We start from the raw sequence: 6,984 nt of genomic DNA on the forward strand, positions 1-6,984 counted from the left end.
GACCATTTCGAAAAAATTTCACTTTTTGGAAAAAATTGCCTATTTTTGAAGAACTGTATCTTGAAAACAAAGGGCTTTATATAGCTTGCTTTGGTCTCAAATTATAGCAAATTTAGTCTACTTTAAAAACCGACTACACCGGTCAGACCCTTCCTTTACTGAGATATTGAGAAAAAACTGAAAAAAATCCGAAAATTGCCTGGTTTTTTAGGTCCACCGCCGCTCGCACAGCATTTTCGAAGTTGCAAATTTTTTTTTTAATACTGGTTTAGGTCCTAACGACGTATAAAAAATTCAGAATGACTGGACCTTTTGCAAGCACAACCCCCTTTTCATGTTTAACTTGACTGGACTATAACAGCAACTTTCATACAAATCAACTAGGCGGTCATTATAGCGGTCACTTGACAAAATGTTCTGTTTCTATTAGCTTAAATGGATATGGTAGTTACCACAGACATAGGAATTAATAGACGAGAAGATAATGGCGAGGGGTAAAATCAACTGTTGAAGAACGAAGGGAGTAAGGCTGACTGTGATTCGTCAATAAATCAATCTGACAGTAAATAGGCATCTCGCATTATAATATCACCATTTACTTCTTAAAAGTAAAACCTGCTTTTGAATGAATAGACATTTTTACATGGGAGCGCAAATTACTCGCCACGTTATGAACAAATTTGCGAAGTCCAAATTCGGCAAAAAAATTCGGTTGTATTTTCAGAGTCAAATATTTCGTTTAAGTATTTAGTTAAGACACTTTTATAAATGTTCATAATTTACTTCCCAGCAACCAACCAGCTTTGTGTTTCGCGTCCAGACGTTTCTCGATGTGATAGTATATGTTTCTAAAACTGATCTATATTATACGATGTGAATATGCTTAAAATAAAGTAAAATAATTCTTATATATGGAATGTAATACGACAATTGGGTTTATTCTCTTTTTCACATCTATTTTTACAAGTTTTCATAGTACAAGTCAACATTTTGCCGTGTTATTTCGTAAAATGAACCGATGATGCCTCGACCATAGTTCGCACAAGAATGATGACGTCACGTTTTCAAATTTCACTTGAGGCCATACGCGAGCACAGCCGGCTCCAATGGAACCGGTATGGGGAGTGGGGATAATACGCTTTTAATCACTTAGGGCAGGTCTACTAATATTCATATGTCTATGGTAGTTACATTGGAGCGAATAAGACGAGTTTGTTAAGTTAATTTAATAATGAGTTAATTTTCTATGGGAATAAGTAGTTTTTGCAACATCTTATTGCAAAACTTTGCGAAGAAAAATATTGCATTCACAGGCCAAATTTGATAAAAAAATTGGAATAAGTTAGTTTTGCAAAAATACCCTTCAATTAACACTTATTAGTTGCACTTCAGCAGGGTTAATACAAGTATGTACCTACCATAACCAAAGTATGGAATAAAGGTTATCAGCTCCTCCTCTGGTACATGAGAACGTCTGCCGGAATGCAGTAGTAACAGCCTGTGGAAACACAAAATATTGACTGCCGGAACGGTCCACCATCCCAATCAATGGGCCCATTCAAGGCAGGAGGTGCAGCTTCATGACTCCGAGACTCTTCCTAAGACAGGAGCGTGCCAGCGATCTGGGTATATTTCTATAAAGGGGATGGAGATATCTTCCGAGGTCCCTAGGGAAATAGAGGGAGGCCGGAGACACCGGAAGCGCACTGTCAGGTCAAGGAGTCAGAGGAGCATAACGCCAACACATACCTTGGAGGATGCTGTATGGAGGGTGTGCTTCAGGTATATTTCTGGAAAGGGGATGGAGATATCTCCCGAGGTCCGTATGGAAATATAAGGAGCCCAGAGACACCGGAAGCGAACTGCCCGGTTGAGAAATCGGAGGAGCATGACGCCAACACACCTCAGAGGATGCTGTGTGGAGATTGTGCGTAACCCCTAAAGACTTACCTTTGGCAATGTACTTCTCATATATGAAATGCAGATTGTGCGGAAAATATTTTCGCATTTCATTCGATTTCAGGTAAATTTGCTGTTTTTTAATGTATTTCCATATAAAATATTGTTCATGAAAGCAGATAAAAGACTCTTTCGATAAAGTCTTTAAAGTGGTTAAAGGGTGGTTTTTTTATCATGTAAACTGTAATTACTACTTTCTCAAATAATCGTTTCTTGAAGTAATTGTTGAAATGAAGTGTGATTTCCGTAATCTGTGGCTATAAGCACGACGTTAGATAAATAATTACCCTCATTTTAATGGAACTGATTCAAAGTGTTTTTAGTAATTATTTCCCTAACCGTTGCACTTTTTGCCTTTATTAGACTTTGTTTCAACAAGAAACGACTATTTACATGCACAAAAGAGGTTATAATTATTATAGGTTGTAACGTCAAAGAATTGTGCAAGTTTGGATTGCCAGGGTAGTGCCCGATTATTGTCTTGTTGAGAGTTTTTTCAGGTGGCTGCCCTGCGATCGGTTAGACGGGCGAGAAACAATAACGCGGGTAGGTAGATTGGGGACAATACGCGGGACGACGATTCCGCGGTGCGCGTGGCGTTAGGCGAGAAAAAATGGAGATTGAAATTATTAAAAAAAGATCACGCGGATACCATGAACCGATCCTTCGGAGACTTTCGGTGTAAATTTACAAAACACAAAAGAGACGTTTTGACTCCTGCGCGAGATCAGCCGGTTCTTAAAGTTCGAGTGTGGTTGTTCGGTGAGATGGAAATCTTGAAGGATACAGCCTTTCCGTGTAGACTAACCAAACATAAAAACAAACGTTTTGACTCCTGTGTGAGATCGGCCTGTTCTTTGTTCGAGTGTTGTTGTTTGAAGAGATTAAAATATACAATCAGTTATTTGAAATAAAAAATGGTTTTATTTGTGAGTGGTTTTGAAGGGTAATTCCTTGGAGACTATACTGGATTACCACGCATGCTGTCGAGGTGACGCAAAGATGAAGCATCATTGTCCCTTTAAACGTTAAATGGATGCTGATTAATTGAGGATGGCTTCGCGCACTCCATCCCACGAATCTCTACCCGGAGCTAACTCATACGGATTTCGTGGAGACCTGTCGTCCTGCTCACAGCTGGCGGACTCTCCAAACACCTTTAAACATGATCAAGGTTCTTCAATGCTTTTATACATTATTTCTCCTTGCCTTAGAAGCTAAAATATAATACAAATCAAAACCACTGTAAAAATTAGTATTAGTATGTGCATCATCTTTATCTGTTTATTACCAGAACTGCGGTGGTATTAAGACCAAAACTCAGGAGCTACTTATTAATGTTTCAATGGAATAACTATGATGTTATAGTTCTAGTTGAAACATGGCTAGTAGCAAGTGTTAATACGGGCAAATTCATAGATTCACGGTACATGGTGTTCCGACGAGATAGGGACAGTATACTTACTGGTAAGATGGACGGAGGCGGTGTGCTAGTAGCAGTGCGCAAGGAGCTCTCAGCTTCCCGTCTCGATGACTGGGAAAAGAATCAGATTGAACAAATCTTCGTATCTATTCCGGTAAGGTCTCTCAATCTCATCATATGTGCTGTATACATACCTCCTGTCTCGCCAATAACATTTTATGATATTTTCCCAAAAACCTGGAATCAGTTTTTTCATCAGAACCAAATAATATGTTTTGTGTTCTAGGAGATCTGAATCTACCTACTCTAACATGGTCATTTTCTGAAGGCTAAAATCATGGTGTTGCCTCCTCGAACACGGCTACATCGCATACTTTGCTTCAAACAATGGCATTGATGAGCTTACTCCAATATAATAGTATACCAAACCACAACGATAAATTCTTAGATCTTATATTTTATAGTTGCGAAACAAAAGTTACACATAGCGACGACCCTCTCCTTTCAGAGGATAGACACCATCCAGCTCTGAAATTCGAAATATCCTCCGCGATTCAATCAAAAATTAAAAACAGCAAAGAGTGTAGGCGAAATTTCAGGAAAACTGATTACACGCAAATTAATAATGACATTGATTGTATTGATTGGAAGTCTGAAATCGCAAATTTATCAGCAGAAGAAGCAGTAGACCAATTCTATGTAATAATAAACAATGTAATTGATAAGTTTATTCCATTACTGGCACGACGAAATGAAAAATTTCCCATATGGTTTACCCCCGAACTTATTAGGCTATCACGGAAAAAGGACAAAGTCTAGCTCAAATGAAAGACATATAAAGGTCTTTCTGACTATCGTGAATTTTCCTTCTTACGTGCAACATACAAGAAATTGTCTAGTGAATCTCGAAACATATTTTTCGACAACGTCGAAAGTTCATTGCAAAACAATATCAAAAGTTTTTGGTCATACATATCCTCAGTAAAGTCGTCCGATGGATACCCTGCTGCTATGTCCTTTGACGGACGTGAATCTAATAATGCCCAGGAAATCTGTAATATGTTCTCTGAATTCTTCAAGTCAACATTTGAACCCTCCTCCGTCAATGAGACAATAGACATTGATCAACTTGAATCAGTTCACGACTCAGGACTTGCGCATATTCACACGATTGAATTAACGAAACAAGAATTGAAATCAAGTTTAAAGTCGCTAGACATAAACAAAGGTGCGGGTCACGATGGAATTCCGGCGTTTTTCCTTAGATCTGCTGCGTTGTCACTGTGTGTTCCGCTTACCATAATATTCAATAAATGTCTGAGTGATGGGGTTTTCCCTGGCAGGTAGAAGCTGGCCTACATCATACCGGTCCACAAGGGTGATTCGCGTCAACGAGTGGAAAACTACAGGCCAATATCCATTCTCTCGGCGATCCCTAAACTGTTGGAAAGACTTGTCCATACTAATATACCTATATCCCCAGCTTGATGCCAAAATTACAGACCAACAACACGGGTTGGTCTTAGGCAAATCTACCGTGAGTAATTTACTTATTTACTCTAATTTCTTGTTTACTAGCATGGATCGAGGCTATCAGGTAGATGCAATTTACTGCGATTTCAAAAAAGCTTTTGACAAGGTTGATCACCTTATTCTTATTAAAAAAATTATGTATAACGGAATTAGGGGAAACTTATTACGCTGGTTAATCTCATATTTAACAAAAAGACAGTTTCTGAATGTTTCATGCATTGTTTATTTCTCTTGTACGCCGATGACCATTATTTACCATTGTTAGGAATTTAAATGATTGTCTGCTCATCCAACGAGACTTAGTAAGGTTTGAAGCGTTTTGTAATGAAAACAAAATTTACCTAAGTTACAACAAATGTAAACAAATAAGCTTCACTAAAAATCATAATGCTATTATACACAATTATTATATAGGCAATTATTCACTAGATCGTGTATACTGTATAAGGGATCTTGGCGTACTTTTTGATTCCAAACTTCATTTCGATGCGGACATTAAAAACATTGTGAATAAAGCTTACTGCATGCTAGGCTTTGTTATCAGAAACAGCCGCGTATTTCGAAAACCTGAAACCTACCTTCTGCTTTACTATACGCTGGTCCGTTCTCAACTTGAATACCGCACCTCCATATGAACTCCACTTTACGATATCTATAAAGAAAATATTGAAAGTATCCAGAAGAAATTTCTGCGTTACCTCAACCACAGAATGAGCGCACCTAAACGGGGATACACAAATACGAAATATCGAAATATAACGTCTCCACTCTTACTAACCGGCGAACTTACCTTGACCTAATGACCTTGTACAAAATCTGTAACAACTTTATCGACTGTCCTGACTTATTCAATCTAATAAACTTTAAAATACCACTCAGAACGACGAGGCTTAACGACTTATTCCATATTGGAGGATGCGCACAAATGCTGGTGTCAGAGATCCAATCAGAAGAATGTACGAATTGTATAATAAAAACCAAAACCTGAAGGAAAACCTGAAGGAAACCTACTTTTGGTAGGAAATTGAAGTCTGTTTTACTATAAAAAAAAGAAACTGTGTACTTACTTCATTCACTATATCCTTAATTACTTTTTTATGATTTATCTCTAAACTTGTATAAAAAATATTTCCACACTTTTATTTGACACTGAGCATTATCTATTTACAAAATAATTTTATTTTATACTTTTACCTTATTTACATGTAAAAAAATATTTAAAATTGTTATCTACCAGTCAATCAGTGAGAAATAGTTATGATGCTGGCGAATTCTCAAGTTATTTTTTTACAAAATTATCTTTTAATTACTGTCTGTATCTGTGTTTTCTCCTTAAATAAATAAAATAAAATAAAAACAACATCTTTTATTTTATATTTTTTGTTGTTTTTTTCTTTTCTTATATATTTCACCTGTATGTACATACTTATGGGATTTGTTTGATCACAGTAAATTCACCACATTCCAAAATGATATAAATTATTTGTATTATTTGTCAAATTTGTATTTTTGGGCATTGTCCGTATTCAATGCTTTATAAGAACGTACTATGACCAGACATGACAATATTAGTATTCCTCCTAGTACCATAACTCCTAGTTACCATATATAGCTGACAATATTACTTGTGCAGTAGGCAATAGGACACTAGCAGAGAAGTGAACCAGTAGCCCCTGGGTGGGAACTTGGCCATTCGGCTATTAACCGATCAAAAATGTATCTTTTGGATGTTTCACACGTTAAGGTAGGCAACAAATTACGCTATACGAATCATGGCTTGGCCTATTTCAGCTACCAATGTGATTGTATGGTGGGGGATATGCTGAAACAGGCTTAAGCGTATACTTAAAAGAATTTATAATCTGCTCCATCATGGATGCTGCTAATTTAAATATTTTTAGAAAAAACCCTTTTTGCAAGTTATGCTTTAAAATATTAAGATGAACCTTCAGTTTTAACTCTCGCTAGTGAAACTTTTTAGTGTAGAGCTAACATTTTCAGCTTTTCTGTAGAAATGTCAAATAAAATGAGCATGAATTAGTAAAACTCTTATTTTTAATACATTTATA

Source organism: Hesperophylax consimilis, chromosome 31 (assembly GCF_061612785.1).
Source record: "Hesperophylax consimilis isolate HC1 chromosome 31, BYU_Hcon_1.0, whole genome shotgun sequence".
In the NCBI taxonomy this organism is placed as follows: Eukaryota; Metazoa; Arthropoda; class Insecta; order Trichoptera; family Limnephilidae; genus Hesperophylax; species Hesperophylax consimilis.